Source organism: Salmo salar, chromosome ssa06 (genome assembly GCF_905237065.1).
Source record: "Salmo salar chromosome ssa06, Ssal_v3.1, whole genome shotgun sequence".
Lineage (NCBI taxonomy): Eukaryota > Metazoa > Chordata > Actinopteri > Salmoniformes > Salmonidae > Salmo > Salmo salar.
This window is the reverse complement of record NC_059447.1, coordinates 37,738,823-37,762,757: the sequence shown is the minus strand read 5'-3', so window position 1 is coordinate 37,762,757 and position 23,935 is coordinate 37,738,823. Positions and strand designations below refer to the sequence as shown.

Sequence of the window (23,935 nt, the reverse complement as noted above, 5' to 3'; positions counted from 1 at the left end):
TGGGCTGGGCGGGGGGTTTCCTCCCTGCTGCTTCTGTGTGCTCTGCTGCTCACTCCCTGCTCCATGTACAGGACAGGACGTCTGTGTCCCAAATTGCACCCTATTCCCCATACAGTGGACTACTTTTGGCCAAAAAGTGGGGTGTCATTTCAGTAGGCCCTGTGTGTGGACAGTCACAGGAAAATGCTCCGTCTTATTGTAAGTGACAGAGCTCCAGACAGTGCAGCTGGCTGCGGGGCAGAGCTGAGGCTAAGGAGGCAGGCTGGGCAGATGAGGGTGGCTGGATAGAGGGAGGCACGCTGGGTAGATGAGGCAGGCTGGGCAGAGGGAGGCAGGATGGGCGTAGAGGGAAGAGAAACAGAGAGGCATGCTGGCGTGCAGGCCGAGGCAGGCGCCATGATGGATGATCTCATTAATCTGGGTACTGAGAAGGCTGGACACTTCCTTCCTGAGAAACTGAACATCCTGACCCCAGACTCTGCTTCCTCGCTCTCTCATTCTCTCTCGCTTCCTCTCTCTGTTTACCCAGCATTTCTCAGAACATATCTTTATCTTTCTCTCGTCCTCTGTTGCTGAACCTCAATCACTTTATTTTGGTTTTCTCTAAATGTCTTTGTGTATAATTGTATTCTTCCCTCTTTTCTCTTGATGAGTGATACACTTGCTTACTCATGACCCAAGATACACTATGGAAAACTATAAGACAATGACTTAGCTTTCGTACCTAAACATTCTTCCAAGATGGCGTAGCAGTCAGACGTCTTTGTCCTCTCGTGTCCCTTGTATATCTTTTTCTATCTTTTTCTTCGCATATCTTTTTAAATATTGTCCTAAACCTCAACTTCTAAATACTCTCACCCAATGTGGTGTGGATCTGTTTTTTTTCTAAAGTATTTCTATTTACTTCAGATCTGGAATCCCTCAACTGAAGCTAGCTAGCTAACTAGCTACCAGCTATCAGTCAGCAAACCACTGCTAGCGGTCAACAGCTAACCTTTAGCTCGGAAGGCTCTCGCCAGTTCGTACAAGGTGACTCAAACCAGAGCACAACGGACCTATTTTTCTCTCCATATCCCCGGATTCCTACTGCAAACTCTGAACCTTTTCATCTGGATCTTCGCAACTAGCTAACCCCAATCCTGGGTGACTACTCCTGGCTAGCGTTTCCATCCCGGAGCAAGCACCAATTAGCCTGAAGCTATATCAGCTAGGGCTCTCCCGGGCTACAATATCCGGACCCCTTCTACTGCCGGTACGGGGCATGGAACCCCGCCGATCCTCTACGACTGGAATACCGACATAATCTGCCCAAGGATTCCAACAGGCCCCTCAGGCGCGACGTCCGCTGAAGGCCCATTCCGCTAACCGCGGCCTGCTATCTAGAGCTACTTGGACCCTACTAATCCACGACTGGTCTATCGACGTCACCGCAGGAGGAGGCAAAAACAGACTTAGCGCCATCGTGACGTCCCCCAAAGGCCCTTCTGCTAACTTGCTAGCCCCGGTCCACTAACTGTTAGCTTGCTAGCACCGGTCTGCTAACTGCTAGCTTGCTAGCCCCGGTCTGCTAACTGCTTGCTTACTAACCCCGGTCTGCTAACTGCTAGCTTGTTAGCCCCGGTCTGCTAACTGCTAGCTTGTTAGCCCCGGCATACTAACTGCTAGCTTGTTAGCCCCGGCCTGCTAACTGTCTGAATCACCGTGTCCCCAGCCAGCACAACCACTCACTGGACCCAGATGATCACTTGGCTATGCATGCCTCTCTCTAATATCAATATGCCTCGTCCATTACTGTCCTGGTTAGTGATTACTGTCTTATTTCACTGTAGAGCCTCTAGCCCTGCTCAATATGCCTTAACCAACCATGTTGTTCCACCTCCTGCATATGCGATGACATAACCTGGTTAAAACGTCTCCAGAGACTATATCTCTCGCATCATTACTCAATGCCTAGGTTTACCTCCAATGTACTCACATCCTACCTTACCTTTGTCTGTACGCTATGCCTTGAATCTATGCTATCGTTCCCAGAAACCTGCTCCTTTACTCTCTGTTCTGAACGTGCTGGACGGCCAGTTCGTATAGCCTTTAGCCGTACCCTTAGCCGACTTCTCCTCTGTTCCTCTGGTGATGTAGAGGTTAATCCAGGTCCTGCAGTGCCTAGCTCCACTCCCACTCCCCAGGTGCTCTCATTTGTTGACTTCTGTAACCGTAAAAGCCTTGGTTTCATGCATGTTAACATTAGAAGCCGACTCCCTAAGTTTGTTTTACTCACTGCTTTAGCACACTCTGCCAACCCGGATGTCTTAGCCGTGTCTGAATCCTGGCTTAGGAAAACCACCAAAAACCCTGAAATCTCCATCCCTAACTATAACATTTTCCGCCAAGATAGAACTGCCAAAGGTGGCGGTATTGCAATCTACTGCAAAGACAGTCTGCAGAGTTCTGTCTTACTATCCAGGTCTGTACCCAAACAATTCAAGCTTCTACTTCTAAAAATTCACCTTTCCAGAAACAAGTCTCTCACCGTGGCCGCTTGCTATAGACCACCCTCAGCCCCCAGCTGTGCCCTCGACACCATATGTGAATTGATTGCCCCCCATCTATCTTCTGAGCTCATGCTACTAGGTGACCTAAACTGGGACATGCTTAACACCCTGGCCATACTACAATCTAAGCTTGATGCCCTCAATCTCACACAAATTATCAATGAACCTACCAGGTACAACCCCAAATCCGTAAACACGGGCACCCTCATAAATATCATCCTAACTAACTCGTCCTCCAAATACACCTCTGCAGTTTTCATTCAAGATCTCAGCGATCACTGCCTCATTGCCTGCATCCGTAATGGGTCTGCGATCAAACGACCACCCCTCATCACTGTCAAACGCTCCCTAAAACACTTCTGCGAGCAGGCCTTTCTAATCGACCTGGCCGGGGTATCCTGGAATGACATTGACCTCATCCCGTGAGTAGAGGATGCCTGGTTATTCTTTAAAAGTGCCTTTCTCACCATCTTAACTTCTTTGGGATAGGGGGCAGTATTTTCACGGCCGGATAAAAAACATACCCGATTTAATCTGGTTACTACTCCTGCCCAGAAACTAGAATATGCATATAATTAGTAGATTTGGATAGAAAACACTCTAAAGTTTCTAAAACTGTTTGAATGGTGTCTGTGAGTATAACAGAACTCATATGGCAGGCCCAAACCTGAGAAGATTCCATACAGGAAGTGCCCTGTCTGACAATTTGTTGTCCTTCTGTTGCATCTCTATCAAAAATACAGCATCTGTGCTGTAACGTGACATTTTCTAAGGCTTCTATTGGCTCTCTAAAGCCGCCAGAAAGTGGAATGGGGTGTCTGCTGTCTCTGGGCAAAGAACAACAGCAGAATTTGTAAGTGATCAGCCTGGGGACAGTGAGACTGGAGATGCACGGTCACGAGACTACTCCATTTTAAAAATAGCATAAAAATTGATTTTAAACAGCGTTTGACATGCTTCTAAGTACGGTAATGGAATATTTTGTCATTTTTTTGTCACGAAATGCACTCGCACGTCACCCTTCGGACAGTGACCTGAACGCACGAACAAAACGGCGGTATTTGGATATAACTATGGATTATTTGGAACCAAAACAACATTTGTTGTTGAAGTAGAAGTCCTGGGAGTGCATTCTGACGAAGAACAGCAAAGGTAATCAAATTTTTCGAATAGTAATTCTGAGTTTAGTGAGCCCCAAACTTGGTGGGTGTCAAATTAGCTAGCCTGTGATGGCCGAGCTATGTACTCAGAATATTGCAAAATGTGCTTTCGCCGAAAAGCTATTTTAAAATCGGACATAGCGATTGCATAAAGGAGTTCTGTATCTATAATTCTTAAAATAATTGTTATGTATTTTGTGAACGTTTATCATGAGTAATTTAGTAAATTCACCGGAAGTTTTTGGTCGTTATGCTAGTTCTGAACATCACATGCTAATGTAAAAAGTTGTTTTTTGATATAAATGTGAACTTGATTGAACAAAACATGCATGTATTGTATAACATAATGTCCTAGGAGTGTCATCTGATGAAGCTCATCAAAGGATAGTGCTGCATTTAGCTGTGGTTTGGGTTTATGTGACATATATGCTTGCTTGGAAAATGGCTGTGTGATTATTTGTGTCTATGTACTCTCCTAACATAATCTAATGTTTTGCTTTTGCTGTAAAGCCTTTTTGAAATCGGACAATGTGGTTAGATTAACGAGTCTTATCTTTAAAATGGTGTAAAATAGTTGATTGTTTGAGAAAATTGAATTGTGGTATTTTAGTTGGTTTTGTATTTCACGCCGTGCGATGCCATTGGCTGTTGGCTAGGGGTTCCGCAGGCGGAACGGGGTTCCGCTAGCGGAACGTCTGTCCTCAACAGGTTAAATAAGTATGCTCCATTAAAATGTTTTTTAACTAGGAATAGATATAGTCCTTGGTTCACTCCAGACCTGTCTGCCCTTGACCAGCACAAAAACATCCTGTGGTGTTCTGCATTAGCATCAAATAGCCTCCGGAATATGCAACTTTTCAGGGAAGTTAGGAACAAATATACACAGGCAGTTAGGAAAGCTAAGGCTAGCTTTTTCAAACAGAAATTTGCATCCTGTAGTACAAACTCAAAAAAGTTCTGGAACACTGTAAAGTCCATGGAGAATAAGAGCACCTCCTCCAAGCTGCCCACTGCTCTGAGGCTAGGAAACACTGTTACCACCGATAAATCCCCTATAATTGAGAATTTCAATAAGCATTTCTCTACGGCTGGCCATGCTTTCCACCTGGCTACCCCTACCACGGTCAACTGTCCGACACCCTCCACAGCAACCCGCCCAAGCCCCCACCATTTCTCCTTCACCCAAATCCAGACAGCTGATGTTCTGAAAGAGCGGCAATATCTGGACCCCTACAAATCACCCGGGCTAGACAATCTGGACCCCCTCCTTCTAAAATTATCTGCCGAAATTGTTGCAACCCCTATTACTAGCCTGTTCAACCTCTCTTTCGTAACGTCTGAGATTCCCAAGGATTGGAAAGTTGCCGGGGTCATCCCCCTCTCCAAATTGGGTGACACTCTAGACCCAAACTGCTACAGACCTATATCTATCCTACCCTGTCTTTCTAAGGTCTTCGAGAGCCAAGTTAACGAACAGATTACCGACCATTTCGAATCCCACCGTACCTTCTCCGCTATGCAATCTGGTTTCAGAGCTGGTCATGGGTGCACCTCAGCCACGCTCAAGGTCCTAAACGATATCATAACTGCCATCGATAAGAGACATTACTGTGCTGCCGTATTCATCAACCTGGCCAAGGCTTTCGACTGTCAATCACCACATTCTTATTGGCAGACTCAATAGCCTTGGTTTCTCAAATGATTGCCTCAACTGGTTTACCAACTACTTCTCTGATAGAGTTCAGTGTGTCAAATCGGAGGGCCTGTTGTCCGGACCTCTGGCAGTCTCTATGGGGGTGCCACAGGGTTCAATTCTCGGGCCGACTCTCTTCTCTGTATACATCAATGATGTTGCTCTTGCTGTTGGTGATTCTCTGATCCACCTCTACGCAGATGACACCCTTCAGTATACTTCTGGCCCCTCTTTGGACACTGTGTTAACTAACCTCCAGACGAGCTTCAATGCCATACAACTCTCCTTCCGTGGCCTCCAACTACTCTTAAATGCAAGTAAAACTAAATGCATGCTATTCAATCGATCACTGCCCTCACCTGCCCGCCCGTCCAGCATCATTACTCTGGACGGCTCTGACTTAGAATACGTGGACAACTACATATACCTAGGTGTCTGGTTAGACTGTAAACTCTCCTTCCAGACTCACATTAAGCATCTCCAATCCAAAATTAAATCTAGAATCGGCTTCCTATATCGCAACAAAGCATCCTTCACTCATGCTGCCAAACATACCCTCGTAAAACTGATCATCCTACCGATCCTCGACTTCGGCGATGTCATCTATAAAATAGCCTCCAACACTCTACTCAACAAACTGGATGCAGTCTATCACAGTGCCATCCATTTTGTCACCAAAACCCCATACACTACACACCACTGCGACCTTTACGCTCTTGTTGGTTGGCCCTCGCTTCATACTCATCGGCAAACTCACTGGCTACAGGTTATCTACAAGTCTCTGCTAGGTAAAGCCCCGCCTTATCTCAGCTCACTGGTCACCATAGCAGCACCCACTCGTAGCACGCGGTCAGCAGGTATATCTCACTGGTCACCCCCAAAGCCAATTCCTCTTTTGGTCGCCTTTCCTTCCAGTTCTCTGATGCCAATGACTGGAACGAACTGCAAAAATCACTGAAGCTGGAGACTCATATCTCCCTCACTAGCTTTAAGCACCAGTTGTCAGAGCAGCTCACAGATCACTGCACCTGTACATAGCCCATCTGTAAACAGCGCATCTATCTACCTCATCCCCATACTGTATTTATTTATTTATCTTGCTCCTTTGCACCCCAGTATCTCTAATTGCACATTCATCTTCTGCACATCTACCATTTCAGTGTTTAATTGCTATATTGTAATTACTTCGCCACCATGGCCTATATATTGCCTTAACTCCCTTATCTTACCTCATTTGCACTCACTGTATATAGACTTTTTGTTTTCTTTTTTCTACTGTATTATTGACAGTATGTTTTGTTTATTCCATGTGTAACTCTGTGTTGTTGTATGTGTCAAATTGCTATGCCTTATCTTGGCCAGGTGGCAGTTGCAAATGAGAACTTGTTCTCAACTAGCCTACTTGGTTAAATAAAGGTGAAATAAAAATAAATAAAATAAAAGTAATTAGTAGTAATTAGTAATTATATATCATGTCCCTTTTCACCTAACAGAATATGCACAATAAATACCGTAAACCTGGATAAAAACAGAGATTCTCACTTGTAATGTTGACCTTCACCATGCTGGAGTTGTCACTAACAACAATGCAGCCTATCCATCATGGCTGCAGTCAGCCTGCCTCACTACATGTTGAAAGCAATGCAAAGCCTGACATAAAGGAAACAATGGGAGGAAAATATGCCATTGAGCAGCTCACTCTCTTATCCAAACACTGACCTCACTCCTCATATGACTCTATAGGCCTACTCTGCTGCAGTCTGCATGCACCGTAGGCAACAACACTCCCACAAAGTCATTACTGCCAAGGAGCCCAACAAGACCTCATCCTTCAAGTGTGTTTGGATGGATAAGGAACGTGCTAAGAAATTGGAACACACATCTGATCTGGCAATGGACCTAGATGGGAGATCTAGAGACTGTGAATCAATTGCACTTAATAACAATGGCCTCAGTGTTGTGTAACACCTGGTCCATCTGAGGCCCATCTGGGCATTTATTACAGTATGGTGCTGCTTTTTATCTTAAATAGCGCACACACACACACACACACACACGCACACCACTGTCAAGCGAGACCAATTAAGAAGCTGACAGAACCTGCAAAGCTGCAGTGTCTTAGTTTGGGAGCCTATGGATGACTTCTGAAACAGACGCAGATTAAAGGACTAAGAATATCAATACAATGTTCATTTTGGAGGAGAGACAGCAAGACCAGGTGACCACGCTGATTGTGGAAGCAGAGTTTGGATGCAGACTAGAGTTGCCTCTGTGATATAACCAAGGGTGTAAATGCAACTCTCTGTTTCTCTTTCCCTCCTTCACACCTTCTCCCTGATGACTAACAGAGCAGTGTGACTCTAAACCACGTGGTTTCCATGCACACGGCGCTGGGATGACAAGGGGATTTTCACCAGGGTTTTTTAAGGGGAAAAGGAAGGAGGGTCCAGCTCCGGTTCCTCTCCTCAGTCTGGGTATATGGCCTGGCGGTATGCTCCTCTTACATGGAAGGAAATACTCCACATAGCTGCAGACCAGACCAGGCCAGGGTAGCGGAGGCCAAGGAGCCGCCCTGTGTCCGGCCCGCTCCGCACCATTAAGATTCAGTGTGTGTCTAGCCTGAGGCAAACTGACACAGTGACATGTGACAGGCTGTCACCCCGAAACATCCACGTCTGACATTAAAACACAAACACAACAGGAATACCCTCTGCAGCTGACCCAGGGATCCAGTGTCATGGCTGGGGAGGGGCCAGAGGGGAGGGGGAACTGGCATGACAGGCCTGTCTGGTGGAACCTCGTTCCATTCCCCATGTTTGCTCACTCAGACACCAGGGCCGGCTCGCTCACGCACGCTCACACACACACACGCACACACACACACACACACACATATACACACACACACACACCACGGGGGGATTTTATAGTGCAAAGTCAACACTTGGAAGTGAGTGGCTTTCAATCCAAAATGAGTGTGAACATGCTACATATGGTGCATGGGAAAAACCTCTGCTACTGCTGTCCAAACAGTATTGACTGTATGCTAAGATCTAGTGCCAGAGGTACTATGTATGGATAAGTAGGTCTCTGACGCTGTTCTGTGTGCATACAGTCTATTTATAGAACTTCAATGGCCAACGTCCTGCTGGAGATAGACTATAGACAAGCTTACATAATGACAGACATGCTAGATATCAAGGCAGTAGAAACTACTGTAGGATGATATAACGGCAAATGCTACTACTGTAACTGGCAAGATGATGGTCGCATCCTTTTAACATCTCACTAGTGACTTCACAGTACGATGTGCACTGTACTGTACGGTGACAGTGTTATGCAGTTCATCGCTCTCATAACATCCTCCTGCAGATAGCCTCATATACAGCATATATAACCACCAGTGTGGGAACTCTAAAATGAAACAAAGTTGAGCAGGCAACATCCCAATGAATACACTGAGAAAACAATCTTCCTCTGGAAATCAACATGAAAAAAAGGGTGAGATGTGTTTTATATCAGGGAGAGGAATTAGCCCTGAATTGCCACGTCTACTGAATTAGTTCACTTGAAGTTGAGTAAGTTCTGCACTAGGCAAAACGGTTTTTCCACTTTTCTTTAGGGGGTGAAATATTATTGCAAGGGTGGATAATTCAACAGATAAATTATTAAGCCATTCTACACTTGTGAATAATTCACTGTGTATTTCCCATTGGAGCTGGCATGGCGCGCGCACACACACACACACACACACAGAGCGACAGAGAGAGAGAGAGACCGAGAGAGAGAGAACCACTTGGCCCATAGCACTCTGTGACTACAGTAGTACACTTACTGTCTCTTTTCTCAAAACTCTTTAGCGTGCCCCTCTTAACGCAACCCTTTAGCTTGCTCCTCTTAGCTTAACTCTTTAGCGTGGCCCTCTTAGCTCAACTCTTTAGCGTGGCCCTCTTAGCGCAACTCTTTAGCGTGGCCCTCTTAGCGCAACTCTTTAGCGTGGCCCTCTTAGCGCAACTCTTTAGCGTGGCCCTCTTAGCGCAACTCTTTAGCGTGCCCCTCTTAGCTCAACTCTTTAGCGTGGCCCTCTTAGCTCAACTCTTTAGCTTGCTCCTCTTAGCTCAACTCTTTAGCGTGCCCCTCTTAGCGCAACTCTTTAGCATGTCCCTCTTAGCGCAACTCTTTAGCGTGCCCCTCTTAGCGCCTCGGGCCCTCTTAGCGCAACTCTTTAGCGTGCCCCTCTTAGCTCAACTCTTTAGCTTGCTCCTCTTAGCTCAACTCTTTAGCTTGCTCCTCTTAGCTTAACTCTTTAGCGTGGCCCTCTTAGCTCAACTCTTTAGCGTGGCCCTCTTAGCGCAACTCTTTAGCGTGGCCCTCTTAGCGCAACTCTTTAGCGTGGCCCTCTTAGCGCAACTCTTTAGCGTGGCTCTCTTAGCGCAACTCTTTAGCGTGCCCCTCTTAGCTCAACTCTTTAGCGTGGCCCTCTTAGCTCAACTCTTTAGCTTGCTCCTCTTAGCTCAACTCTTTAGCGTGCCCCTCTTAGCGCAACTCTTTAGCGTGGCCCTCTTAGCGCAACTCTTTAGCGTGCCCCTCTTAGCGCAATTCTTTAGCGTGGCCCTCTTAGCGCAACTCTTTAGCGTGCCCCTCTTAGCTCAACTCTTTAGCGTGGCCCTCTTAGCGCAACTCTTTAGCGTGGCCCTCTTAGCGCAACTCTTTAGCGTGCCCCTCTTAGCGCAATTCTTTAGCGTGGCCCTCTTAGCGCAACTCTTTAGCGTGCCCCTCTTAGCTCAACTCTTTAGCTTGCTCCTCTTAGCTCAACTCTTTAGCTTGCTCCTCTTAGCTCAACTCTTTAGCGTGGCCCTCTTAGCGCAACTCTTTAGCGTGCCTCTCTTAGCTCAACTGTTTAGCGTGCCCCTCTTAGCTCAACTCTTTAGCTTGCCCCTCTTAGCTCAACTCTTTTTTATTTTATTTAACCTTTATTTAACTAGGCAAGTCTGTTAAAAACTAATTCTTATTTACAATGACGGCCTACCAGAAGGCAAACGGCCTCCTGCGGGGACGGGGCTGGGATTAAAAATATATAAATATAGGACAAAAACACACATCACGACAAGAGAGACAACACAACACTACATAAAGAGAGACCTAAGACAACAACATAGCACGGCAGCAACACATGTCAACACAGCATGGTAGCAACACAACATGACAACAACATGGTAGCAACACAAAATGGTAGCAGCACAAAACATGGTACAAACATTCTTGGGCACAGACAACAGCACAAAGGGCAAGAAGGTAGAGACAACAATACATCACGCAAAGCAGCCACAACTGTCAGTAAGTGTGTCCATGATTGAGTCTTTGAATGAAGAGATTGACAGTCCAGTTTGAGTGTTTGTTGCAGCTCGTTCCAGTCGCTAGCTGCAGCGAACTGAAAAGAGGAGCAACCCAGAGATGTGTGTACTTTGGGGACATTTAACAGAATGTGACTGGCAGAACGGGTGTTGTATGTGGAGGATGAGGGCTGCAGTAGATATCTCAGATAGGGGGAATGAGGCCTAAGAGGGTTTTATAAACAAATATCAACCAGTGGGTCATGCAACAGGTATACAGAGATGACCAGTTTACAGAGGAGTATAGAGTGCAGTGATGTGTCCTATAAGGAGCATTGGTGGCAAATCTGATGGCCGAATGGTAAAGAACATCTAGCCACTCGAGAGCACCCTTACCTGCCAATCTATAAATTATCTCCGTAATCTAGCATGGGTAAAATGGTCATCTGAATCAGGGTTAGTTTGGCAGCTGGGGTGAAAGAGGAGCGATAACGATAGAGGAAACCAAGTCTAGATTTAACTTTAGCCTGAAGCTTTGATATGTGCTGAGAGAAGGACAGTATACCGTCTAGCCATACTCCCAAGTACTTGTATGAGGTGACTACCTCAAGCTTTAAACACTCAGAGGTAGTAATCACACCTGTGGGGAGAGGGGCATTGTTGTTATCAAACCACATTACCTTTGTTTTGGAGGTGTTAAGAACAAGGTTTAGGGTACAGAAAGCTTGTTGGACACTAAGAAAGCTTTGTTGTAGAGCATTTAACACAAAATCTGGGGATGGGCCAGCTGAGTATAAGACTGTATCATCTGCATATAAATCGATAAGAGAGCTTCCTACAGCCTGAGCTATGTTGTTGATGTAAATTGAGAGAGCGTGGGGCCTAGGATCAAGCCTTGGGGTACTCCCTTGGTGACAGGCAGTGGCTGAGACAGCAGATTTTCTGACTTTACACACTGCACTCTTTGAGAGAGGTAATTAACAAACCAGGCCAAAGACCCCTCAGAGACACCAATACTCCTTAGCGGCATACAAGAATGGAATGGTCTACTGTATCAAAAGCTTTGGCCAAGTCAATAAAAATAGCAGCACAACATTGCTTAGAATCAAGGGCAATGGTGACATCATTAAGACCTTTAAGGTTGCATTGACACATCCATAACCTGAGCGGAAACCAGATTGCATACCAGAGAGAATACCATAGACATCTTTAGCGTGCCCCTCGTAGCTCAACTCTTTAGCGTGCCCCTCTTAGCTCAACTCTTTAGCGGGCCCCTCTTAGCTCAACTCTTTAGTGTGCCCCTCTTAGCTCAACTCTCTAATGTGCCCCTCTTAGCTCAACTCTCTAATGTGCCCCCCTTTGCTCAACTCTTTAGCGGGCCCCTCTTAGCTCAACTCTTTAGCGGGCCCCTCTTAGCTCAACTCTTTAGCGGGCTCCTCTTAGCTCAACTCTCTAATGTTCCCCTCTGAGCTCAACTCTTTAGCGTGCCCCTCCTAGCTCAACTCTTTAGCGTGCCCCTCTTATTCAACTCTTTAGAGTGCCCCTCTTAGCTCAACTCTTTAGAGTGCCCCTCTTAGCTCAACTCTTTAGCGTGCCCCTCTTATTCAACTCTTTAGCGTGCCCCTCTTATTCAACTCTTTAATGTGCCCCTCTTAGCTCAACTCTTTAGAGTGCCCCTCTTAGCTCAACTCTTTAGCGTGCCCCTCTTAGCTCAACTATTTAGTGTGCCCCTCTTAGCTCAACTCTTTAATGTGCCCCTCTTAGCTCAACTCTTTAATGTGCCCATTTTACTGAAGCTCCACTCCTAACTCCTAACAATGGTTGGTACATATCTTTACTCTGGTGGAAAAACCAGCCTCACTGTAAATCTGTGTCTTGTCTGGACACATGCCATTGTTTGTACATCTCATATAAAGAGAGAGGACTCTAAACTTGCCTCGTGGGCCAGATGCCTTATACTATTCTAAGACAAGTCAATTTAATTTGATTTAACACAATCAAATACTGTGTCTTCTTGTGCATGGACAGTGATTACATCAGCTGATTCTTAGGGCACACACACACACACACACACACACACTCATATAACCTCCTCAAGTCTGAGATGTGGTGGGAATAGAGAGGGTGTTTTATTCTAGCCTGAAGTCCCTGAGACTGCTGCTATCATGCCAGCGCCCCAGACGGTACTTACGGTACTTTTTCGCATGGAAACTCTCCTTATCTCCCCCAGCAGACAACCCAGTGAGCCCACGCAGAAAGGCCTGTCACCTGGGGTGAGAGTAGGAGTAGAAATCCACCTAGACCCAGGGCCCCTCTGACATCCACCCCCCAGACCACTGCAGTCTGGAGGACAGGGTGTGACCATGGCAACAGCTACTCCATGTAGCCTGTATAACAGCCTTGTAATAGGTATATCTATGAGTTTCCAGTATTTAACAGCCTGGAGATGGGTAGGAATGCTGTGGGGACAAAGAGCAGAGTAAAGAACGGAGATAATAAAATGAACATGAGCATGACACTCACAAGGACGTGACCTCATCTTATAGGGACATGACCTCATTTTAACGGGAACTAGGAGATCTGGGTCAAAGGTTGAAAACACAGAGGAGGTGTGTGATTGGACTAGTTCAACCATGACCATTTATCAACATGAACCTTTAAAGCTGAGTTGGTTTAACTGAGGTTGAGTGCTTTAACAAGATAACGTCTACAGTAGAACAATGCTGACACCATCTTCTGTCAAACTAAATGTTAGCCTACATAACGACAATAGCATAACTTGTTACTCAAAATGCCAAAAGGGTAATCCAAGTAATAACATTACTCCATTTTTCATGATAGATGAACATGACACTTTTACACTCCATAATAAATAATAATTACATGTGTATAAATAAAAAACTGTCTCTCCGCTCTCTGCACTGACAGTTTACTTATTCACAAATTCAAAACACTGCTGTGAAACCGGCCTGACAGGGCAAGGGAAACCACTGGCTGAGCCACAGCATGCAAATCTGAAACAGCCCTCTCTCTCCATAATCAGTCAATCAACAAAATTAGCATTTGACTTAGCGACCGAATTTTAGCGTGTTTGACCTCTTGACCTCTCACCGTTGGACATAGAAGTGTCTGTATGGATTTACATCCTCTTGAGAGACTGGGCAGCTTTAACAAAACAAAGGAAAACAAACTCAAAGCAGAACGTCTCACTTCCACTACTATCCCCCGTAGAGAGGCTCCCCGATGCATCCCCAAACTAGCTAAACAAGCGCCTTATTGTCTGTAGAAAGCAGTCAGAAGCTGCCCTTCCTGTTAGCCAAGTGAGCTAAGAGGGGACTCAGCGGCAGCATGACCAAACAACATGTGATCCCCATCTAAATAGTTTCCAGCATGATATCAGCCTGAATCGCTCCCGCCTACAAAAGGCTGCATTGTGTGCTGGGCATCAGGCTGATGATGCGCATGGGGCTGAAGGAGGGTCATTGTTGTGGAGACTGGTCCAAAATTCCTCCTCAACATGAGAGAAGGAAGGGGAAAACCAAACTGACTGAAGGATTCATTCCTTTATCGATCAAAACTGGGGTGTCAGCAAATTCTGTGTTTAGCTAATGACTTTTCTGTGTGCCCTGAGTTCATTAACCCCATCATGGTTAGGAGGGCGTAAATGTGGACAGACTCCAGTTGTATCGGACAGACAGCGTATCTTGTTATGAAGTCCTTCAGACGGTGTATTCTGGAGGTGATACGGCCTGTCACCACCGTATTACTCACTGTGGGCACTCCTAGGTTTATTTCTACGCTCTGGCCAATCAACACGAGTAAAAATACTTCACAAAGAAACGCCATCAACTGTGTGACCTCACATCCTCCCTGAGAGACCACCAGCATGGAGAGGTCAGATGACTGCTTATTTAAGACGTGCTGGGAGGAAGTGGGGAGGAGAGGAGGAGCTGAAGAGACCTCCAAATGGGAAAGCAGGAAACACACTGCTGTCTGGGAGACTTCTCCACAACGTCCACCGCGCACAGCCACAGAAACAACACACACTAATCAATTTCATCCCAACACCGGCCATGAGGCATTCCTTCCCTCCAAATACCACAGTAGAGAACAACAGCCACCCCTCCCTCCTCCCTCTGTCCTGTCCCGTCAGCTCTGTCTGGCATCTCCATGCAGTGTGAAATCTAAGCTGTTGTCTCTATTGAGGAGAGCAGACGAAGTGTGGCCTGTTGCTCTGGGACAAAGGAATTAGCCAGACTACACACGGATTTAGCCAGGGGAGAGAATGGGCATTTGGCCTGTCCAAATCAGCCCTCTGATCTCCAATCAAAGCCAATGAGGTCAAACCTCCTGAAAACTGGCCAGGGAGGGACTGGCAGGAACACCCACCCTCTGTCTGTCTGTCTGTCTGTCTGTCTGTCTGTCTGTCTGTCTGTCTGTCTGTCTGTCTGTCTGTCTGTCTGTCTGTCTGTCTGTCTGCTGGGGTGAGGGATCAACTGACACACCATCAGAACAAACAGTATTTGTTTACTAAACTCAGGTTTAGTCTTTGAATAATATTTGAACCCAGGTCTGACAAACCGCCAGAGAAAATTAGCTTCACCATTATGTCCTAAAAACATAGGCATATACTGAAAGGTTAATTTAATGACATTCATAATCCCATGGATTCATTAATTTATCCATTTACTACTAAAACTTTCATTCATATATTATATTAAAACGTTCACTACTTGGTAATTAGTTTTATTCCGAAGGGAATTCTACAGTGATTGTAATATGATTCAAAGCCTCTTCTAATCCCTTCATACAGATTTGCTTGACCTTTATGGTTAATTAACAATTCTCTATTCTCTCTATCTTTCATTCGTTTTGGGTTTGGAGTGAGTCAAATATGTATTGGGTTTGGAGTGAGTCAAATATGTATTGAAGAACACCGTACCCTTCACGATATCACTTCCTCAAACCAAGAACATTCTTGCAAGGAAGGAAGTGACCTCAACTGGTTCAGCAGACGTGCGGTTTCTGGTGAAACGTGTACACAAATGAGAAATAACACACACAAGCAGATCGAAGGAATTGATTTCCTGACCAGCATCACAACAAACAGGGTCTGAGGCCTAATACCTGCGATGACCAGTCGTAATATTAAGACTGGGGGCTTCCTCTGGGATGTTACAGCTAGTGATAGGGGCAGAGCACTCACTGCTAGTGCTTGAGCAGAGGACAGGCAGGGCATGGGATGGTGGTTTTAAAGCCAAGTGACAGGGGATGGAATGTCCCAGAGCATGTGACACGTGCCATCTTTCAGCTGTAACCCCTATCACAGCAGGGGCCATAGATGAACCACAGACTACTACAACACACAGACTACTACAGCACACTGCTGCTATGTAGTACCCGTCTCCATATGGCAACAAGGCAATTCAACAATTGGAGGCAACAATCTGAGGTCTCAATCTATTCAACACATATACAGTCACTTACACAGTAGCTGTTGAGGATGTGTACTATGGATCTTTAATCTTCTACACAGAGTGACTCCAACCAGACCTTTGACATATACACTACTGGTCAAAAGTTTTAGAACACCTACTCATTCAAGGGTTTTTCTTTATTTTTACTATTTTCTACATTGTAGAATAATAGTGAAGACATCAAAACTATGAAATAACACATGGAATTATGTGGTAACCAAAAAAGTGTTCAACAAATCAAAATATATTTTATATTTGAGATTCTTCAAATAGCCACCCTGTGCCTTGATGACAGCTTTGCACACTCTTGGCATTCTCTCAACCAGCTTCATGAGGTAGACACCTGGAATGCATTTCAATTTACAGGTGTGCCTTCTTAAAAGTTAATTTTGTGGAAATTCTTTCCTTCTTAATGTGTTTGAGCCAATCAGTTGTGTTGTGACAAGGTAGGGTTGGTATACAGAAGATTGCCCTATTTGGTAAAAGACCAAGCCCATATTACGGCAAGAACAGCTCAAATAAGCAAAGAGAAATGACAGTCCATCATTACTTTAAGACATGAAGGTACATCAATACAGAACATTTCAAGAACTTTGAAAGTTTCTGTAAGTGCAGTCGCAAAAACCATCAAGCGCTATGAAAGAAACTGGCTCTCAAGTGGACCGCCACAGGAAAGGAAGACCCAGTTTCCTCTGCTGCAGAGGATAGGTTCATTAGAGTTACTAGCCTCAGAAATTGCAGCACAAATAAATGCTTCACAGACACATCTCAACATCAACTGTTCAGAGGAGACTACATGAGTCAGGCCTTCATGGTCGAATTGCTGCAAAGAAACCACTACTAAAGGACACCAATAATAAGAAGAGACTTGCTTGGGCCAAGAAACACGAGCAATGGACATTAGACCGGTGGAAATTTGTCCTTTGGTCTGGAGTCCAAATTGGAGATTTTTGGTTTCAACCGCCGTGTCTTTGTGAGACAAGTGTGGGTGAACGTATGATCTCCGCATGTGTATTTCTCACCGTAAATCATGGAGGAGGAGGTGTTATGGTGTGATGGTGCTTTGCTGGTGACACTGTCTGTGATTTATTTAGAATTCAAGGCACACTTAACCAGCATGGCTACCACAGCATTCTGCAGCGATACACCATCCCATCTGGTTTGGGCTTAGTGGGACTATCATTTGTTTTTCAACAGGACAATGACCCAACACACCTCCAGGCTGTGTAAGAGCTATTTTACCAAAAAGGAGAGAGATGGTGTGCTGCATCAGATGACCTGGCCTCCACAATCCCCCGACCTCAACCAAATTGAGATGGTTTGGATGAATCGGACCGTAGAGTGAAGGAAAAGCACCCAACAAGTGCTCAGCATATGTGGGAACTCCTTCAAGACTGTTGGAAAAGCATTCCAGGTGAAGCTGGTTCAGAGAATGCCAAGAGTGCAAAGCTGTCATCAAGGCAAAGGGTGGCTATTTGAAGAATCTCAAATATAAAATATATTTTTATTTGTTTAACACTTTTTGGGTTACTACATGATTCCATATGTGTCATTTCATAGTTTTGATGTCTTCACTATTATTCTACAATGTAGAAAATAGTAAAAATAAAGAAAAACCCTTGAATGAGTAGGTGTTCTAAAACTTTTGACCGGTAGTATATATATATATATATATATATATATATATATATATATATATATATATATATATATCCCTCCGGTGTTATGTCTCAACAGGGTGAGTTTCATAACCCTCCAACATTTAAATCCCTTTCATCTGTAATACATCGCAGATATCCAGGGAGATAAGAGGATAAAAGCGGAACAGGTGAGACTCTTCAATATAGTCAAACCCAAAAGGTAGAAAGAGGAAGTGATTTTCTTCCTGTGGTTGAGTCTTCGAGGTGTATCGCTGTTGCCATGCGGTGTACTAAGACTGGTGCTCCACTTCCACCTTGAACATGTGCTCTGATTCCCACAGCCAGGCAGCCAGGCAGCCAGCCACCCAGACTGCCTGTTTACAAGTCCCACATTCCCACATTCATCAACTTCAACATGTACGCTCTGCCCAAACTAGTTGCTGTGTGTGAAAAAAGCAGCACTCTCAACTATACTGCTGCTATGATCTTTTTCTCTGAACTTCCAACCCTTATAGAGTAAACCTCTAGGCCTGGAGTTCGTGAGGGTTTCTTATTAAAGCCTCTACTAAAATAAGGAACATTATTGTTGTCCTGTGTAACTTTGTATTAATAGAGATAAATAGCACAAGTGAGTATTTTTGTGCTTGATACACTGCGTCATAGTCTCCTGAACACCATCAACAGACCGTGAAAATAAGATAAAAACGTTACAATGACAATGTCAAAGCGGTTTAGACGCTATGTCTGTATTTCATATCACTCAGTATTTAATATGTGCACTGTATTAGATGAAGAGGAGAAAAATAAGTTAACCATCTCTGTTTTAGTGATCTTTTTTAGCTACATTTGGCCATTCTCTCAGCTCTCACATGCCGTGGAATCTCCCCCACACATAACATTTGATTGACCTGTTTCAGACAAGCCCCTCACCTGTATCTTTACATCTTATTCCCTTAATCTAACAAGGTGCCATAGGATCCTCTATCATCAAGTCATCTCTGAGGAAGTGAAGCTGGACCTGGGGGATCATCTGAAGGGAGGCCAGCCAGGGTTCAGGTCTGAGGGGTCGGGGAGAGAGAGCAGGGGCGGACGTGCCTGCTGCAGCCAGCTGTGCTGCACAGAGAGTAGTGGAAACTCCCAAACACAGGCGCAGGAAGGCTGGGGCTATGGCTGGGGCAGACCCCATGGGAGATACAGTAGGCTGAGGGGGGCCTCCTCAGTCCTCACCCTGTAGATTGGGCTCAGGAAAACACAGACTCCTCCACAGAGATGAGCTCAATGTGATGACAGAGGAGATAAGGGGGGACAAGGGATGACACATATCCCAGCTTCCCAGGTGTGCTCGTCATTGTGAGATAATCCAAATAAACCCTCATCAGTCAGGTAACAGGTTATGGTGTGACTGAGTAATTAGGAGAAAGAGTGGTGGTGATGAGTGTGCATTAGTCAACCCCTACAGCAGCAGAACCAACTTCACTCACTGTATCTGGGTTACGTCCCCAGACTGAAGAACCTGACAGACTCTATTCATTGATTTCTTTTTCTGTTGAATCGCTGCTCTACATGCAAATGTCCTTCACTACTGTGCTCGCAACCAGAAGAATCCAGAAGACGGCTTCATTATTGCAGTGCGTGACGTGATCAACTGGGTGGCAACACTGGCATCACTGGTAGGCTTTACATCCTCTTCCAATACAAGGCAACGCCAAGCACAACCACTGACAACTGGCCAATGGATGGAAGAGTTGTCATGGATCTGAAGTGTAGGACAGGCAGCAGACAAGAACAGGAGAGCAAACTAACGGAAAGGACAAGCAGAATTACAGGATGACGTCATCCGCAATTTCAATCGTTGTGACACAAAGATCTTAAAACACAACAGAACAGTTCAACTACAGAACCTTCCTGTGCTGTAGCACTTGGACGACTTCACTACTTCAGAGTGCTTTAACAAGAACAACCAAGGCACACACTCCCTTACAGCAAGTAAGGGACCATGGTGGTCCTTTGAAACTGGAAATGTCAAACCTTCTGTCCAAGTGTAGCAGTGTGCTTCAAGTTTCAGTATAATGTGAAGTGCACTCGGAGTGATCCAAGCTGTCTCCCTGTCAGTTATCATTAGTCATTCCTGGATCCACCTCCTCCCATAGGGCCAGGCAAGGCCAAGTCACAGAGCTGTTCCAAAAGAACACCCTCATTTCTTGGAAACTCCGTTACAGAGTGACTTGGGCCCAAGGTATGTGATGGAGGTGGTGGTGTGGACTGTTGGTTGAGACTGTCCAGATATTTCTGTGTATGACTCTGTGTGCTCTTCCATGCAGGGGAACAGTCTACTTGAGTTTACCGCGTGATACACTAATAGGGCAGGGTTTCCCAACTGGCGGCCCATGGGCCGAATTTGGGCCTTGGGTGATTTTCTTTGACCCCCCCCAAGTTTACTAAGCAAAAAAGTAGTTTTTGCTGTTGGACATAAAAGGCTGTAAAAACACCAGCAAATCAGCTCCAAGTGATCTTCATTATGTAAATCTGTTCCAAAGTATTCCCACGCACAATAGAGAGTAATACAGTCCCCTCTGAAATGATTGGGACGGTTAAGAATTTTGTCTCCTATTGAATCTGTAGTCCAGCACTTTGGATTTGAAATGATACAATGACTAAAGTGCAAACTGTCAGCTTTAATTTGAGGGTATTTTTATCCATATCGGGTAAACAGTTATGACAGCACTTTTTGTACACAGTCCCCCCCATTCTAAGGGACCAAAAGTATTGGGGCAAATTCACTAATATGTGTATTAAGGTAGTCAAAAGTTTAGTATTTGGTCCCATATTCATAGCACGTAATGACTACATCAAGCTTGTGAATCTACAAACATTTTGGATGCATTTGCTGGTTTGTTTTGGTTGTGGGTTGTGTTTCAGATTATTTTGTGCCCAATAGAAATGAATGGTAAATAATGTATTGTGTCATTGGAGTCACTTTTATTGTAAATCAGAATAGAATATGTTTCTAAACACTTCTACATTAACGTTAATGCTACCATGATTACGGATAGTCCTGAAGGTATTGTGAATAACGATGAGTGAGAAAGTTACAGATGCATAAATATCATCCCCCCACAAAAATGCTAACCTCCCCTGTTATTGTAATGGTGAGAGGTTAGCATGTCTTAGGGGTATGATATAAAATGCTAACCTCCCCTGTTATTGTAATGGTGAGAGGTTAGCATGTCTTAGGGGTATGATATAAAATGCTAACCTCCCCTGTTATTGTAATGGTGTGAGGTTAGCATGTCTTAGGGGTATGATATTTCTGCATCTGTAACTTTCTCAGTCAACTTATTCACGATAGTGAAACTCATGGTCATTGTATCATTTTTGTTTGGGCTTCTTGCGGTCAATTTGCAGTCTACAAATGATTTGTAATTATGTTCCAGCCCCCTGACCATCCGCTCAAGAAATAAATTGTCCCGTGACTGAATCTGGTTGATGATCCCTGCACTAGGGTCTGACGGCTTTCTGTGCCAAAGATAGCGTCGGAGAAGGCAGGCCGCCCTATTTAAAAATGTGCTCTCAACTATAACAGTCCTGCGATAGTAACTATAATTGTCCCTCTCCAATCCTTGTGTCTGTCTGGCCATTCAGTCTTTTAAAGAGATAGTGAGTGTAGTAAGCTAACATTATGGACAGTCTGACAGTAGAGACCTGTACTAATGGGTTCTAACTGAAAAACAAAGATTTCTCTTGAGGATTTTGCAATAACGGACTGTGTGGGTGTACATTAGAACGGCCACTTCCTAGCAAAAAGGCGAGGAAAAGTGCTGAATGTGGTATATGTTATTTTTAGTCCTGCACTCAAGATTCCTGTCGAAAAAGAACAAGACTGACAATAGTTCCACTAACTGTCCACTTGACAACCATTAAAAAAAATCAAGCCTATATTTCATCTGTTTTGAATGGCAGGATCTGAATTGGACTAGAGATTTTGAGTTGTTGTGTAAACTCTGTGTTATGAGATATTACACAGGTAAGGATCTGCACTATACACATGCCAACAGCTATGGAACAATACGTTCCTATGGACCCCTTTTTTTTATCTGTGAAAAAGAAAAACACCCTTATAGTTTCACAAAGCTGGAAGATCAAAACACACAGAGCAGTTCCTCCTCCTTGGAGCTCTAGTCTGCTTGGTGGGAGCACCCACAACATTCCCATAGTCCTGAGAATGACGAGTGCTGCCGGGTTAACCAGTCTCAGAGCAGACGCCACCCCATTGAGAACAACAACCAATGGAATCCATAAAAACCCCAGCTGCAAGGATCATGCCCTAAATTTCATCTCATCAGACTAAGCCTCACCTAAAATCAGCTTAAAACAAATAACATAAAACAATCTATATTAATCCCTATATTCAGTTAAAGGAAGTTCACATTCTGCCCTGAAGTCATAACAGGAAACATCGGTATTTGAGTTTCTTGGGATTCCGGACTGTGGATCCCAACATAGGCCATGGCTGAGTTTTGATAGATGAGGTGCTAACATGGGGACTAAGAGAGAGAGAGGAGCAGGCAGAATGGCTTGCTGGCAGACAGAGCCTTGGAGACCAGAGGTAGACCTGAAATAGCATTACAGCATTACATCACATCTGACTGAGTTTGCAGTCCTGTCTGTTGGCCGGGCCCAGCTTCTGCAGCACTGGCCCTACATGCCACCTCCAAGATGTAATGGGAGGGTTACAGTTAGCTGCTTCACGGCTGCTTTCCTGGGACTCACATAATCAAGGCCTGAACACTGACAGGAAACTCACAGACCAAAGCAATGTTCCATTTATTCATACACGGCCAAACTCAAGACACCCGAGGGAGGACGATTGTGAATACAAACAAGTAGCCTCCATGGCTACGCCAACCCCTCACACGACACAAAATGGTGGGGGATTGGTTTTGATGAGTTTTGATTCATTGTGACTGTTGGGAACTAATGTGAAGGTTTGTGTATTTGCTTGCATGTATGGCTTTCAGTGTCTGACAGCATGAGGAAAAAATCTTCCTGTTCACAAGTATTCCACATAAAGCGTAATCACCTCGGCATATTCTCCACGGTTCATAGATCGACGCGACAAATCATTTTCGCAACGTCTGAAAAGAGTGGTCTGTTTTTGCTTATCAACCATTCCTGAAGCCTTGACACAATCTGACACGAACTCCAGACCGACTACAAGCACATCAAAGTCATTGACGGTAGTGGTTGAGCAAGCACCAATGGGGCCCAGATCAAAGAGAGCGCATAGGCAGTAAATTGTTCTTCTCTCGCCATTATTCTTCAGTGAAACGATACCTGCCATGCTTGTTAAGCACCGTAGTGGGAACACTCTTAACTGATCTACTGAGCAATAACACCCCACTTATTGTTACTAAAGCTGCTCACCAAGTTGGTTGACATGTTTAACTGCAAGACAAGAGACACTGTTGCTTTGCCCTATATTTTACAACTACAAGCATGCTTCCACAAACAGAGGAATCCTCATTTGAGATATGGATACACATACATGTGGTGAGTGTTGGGTGTGTGATCCACGTGAGAGTTCCGTGTTAGGATTTACCCCACACTAACTCTACAATTAACCCGAAAGGGTAAAGCATTTTCAACCACAGATATGCCTGTGGTTGAAAAGGTATTCTCTTCAACAATTGATATTACTTTGGTTAATACTAACACTGTAAGTACTAATAAGAGAGCAATAATAATTAGCTATTACATCATCCCAATGGCATTATAACACGCCATAGTCACCGCTACATGATTATAATCTCTGGGTCTCACATGATGTAGCAAGGCCTTTTGAAGCCGCAGCAGGCAGCCTGGGGTGATTTAGAGAAGCACACACACACACACACACACACACACACATACACAAAAAGAGAACAAGAGAGAGAGATGGAGCGAGAGAGGCAGAGAGAGAGAGAGGCAGAGAGAGAGAGAGAGACAGAGAGAGAGACAGAGACAGAGAGAGAGAGAGAGAGAGAGACAGACAGAGAGAACTGTACAGAGACTAGGGTAAATACCTGAAGGGTATGGGAGAGAAC

The 23,935-nt window shown here is 44.8% G+C and overlaps 1 protein-coding gene across 4 annotated transcripts in view; it reads right to left on the bottom strand.

Annotated features, from left to right (window-relative positions):
- Positions 1 to 23,935, bottom strand: part of rhbdf1a (rhomboid 5 homolog 1a (Drosophila)) — a 47,632-nt gene that overhangs the window by 21,239 nt on the left and 2,458 nt on the right. Inside the window, exon 1 of one of the 4 annotated variants that reach the window (XM_045720515.1) lies at positions 12,927 to 12,945. The exons of the other annotated variants lie outside the window; for them this stretch is intronic. The gene's annotated coding sequence lies outside the window, so the exon portion shown is untranslated. Of the gene's footprint in view, positions 1 to 12,926; positions 12,946 to 23,935 lie in introns of those variants that run through there. 4 annotated transcript variants of the gene reach the window in all.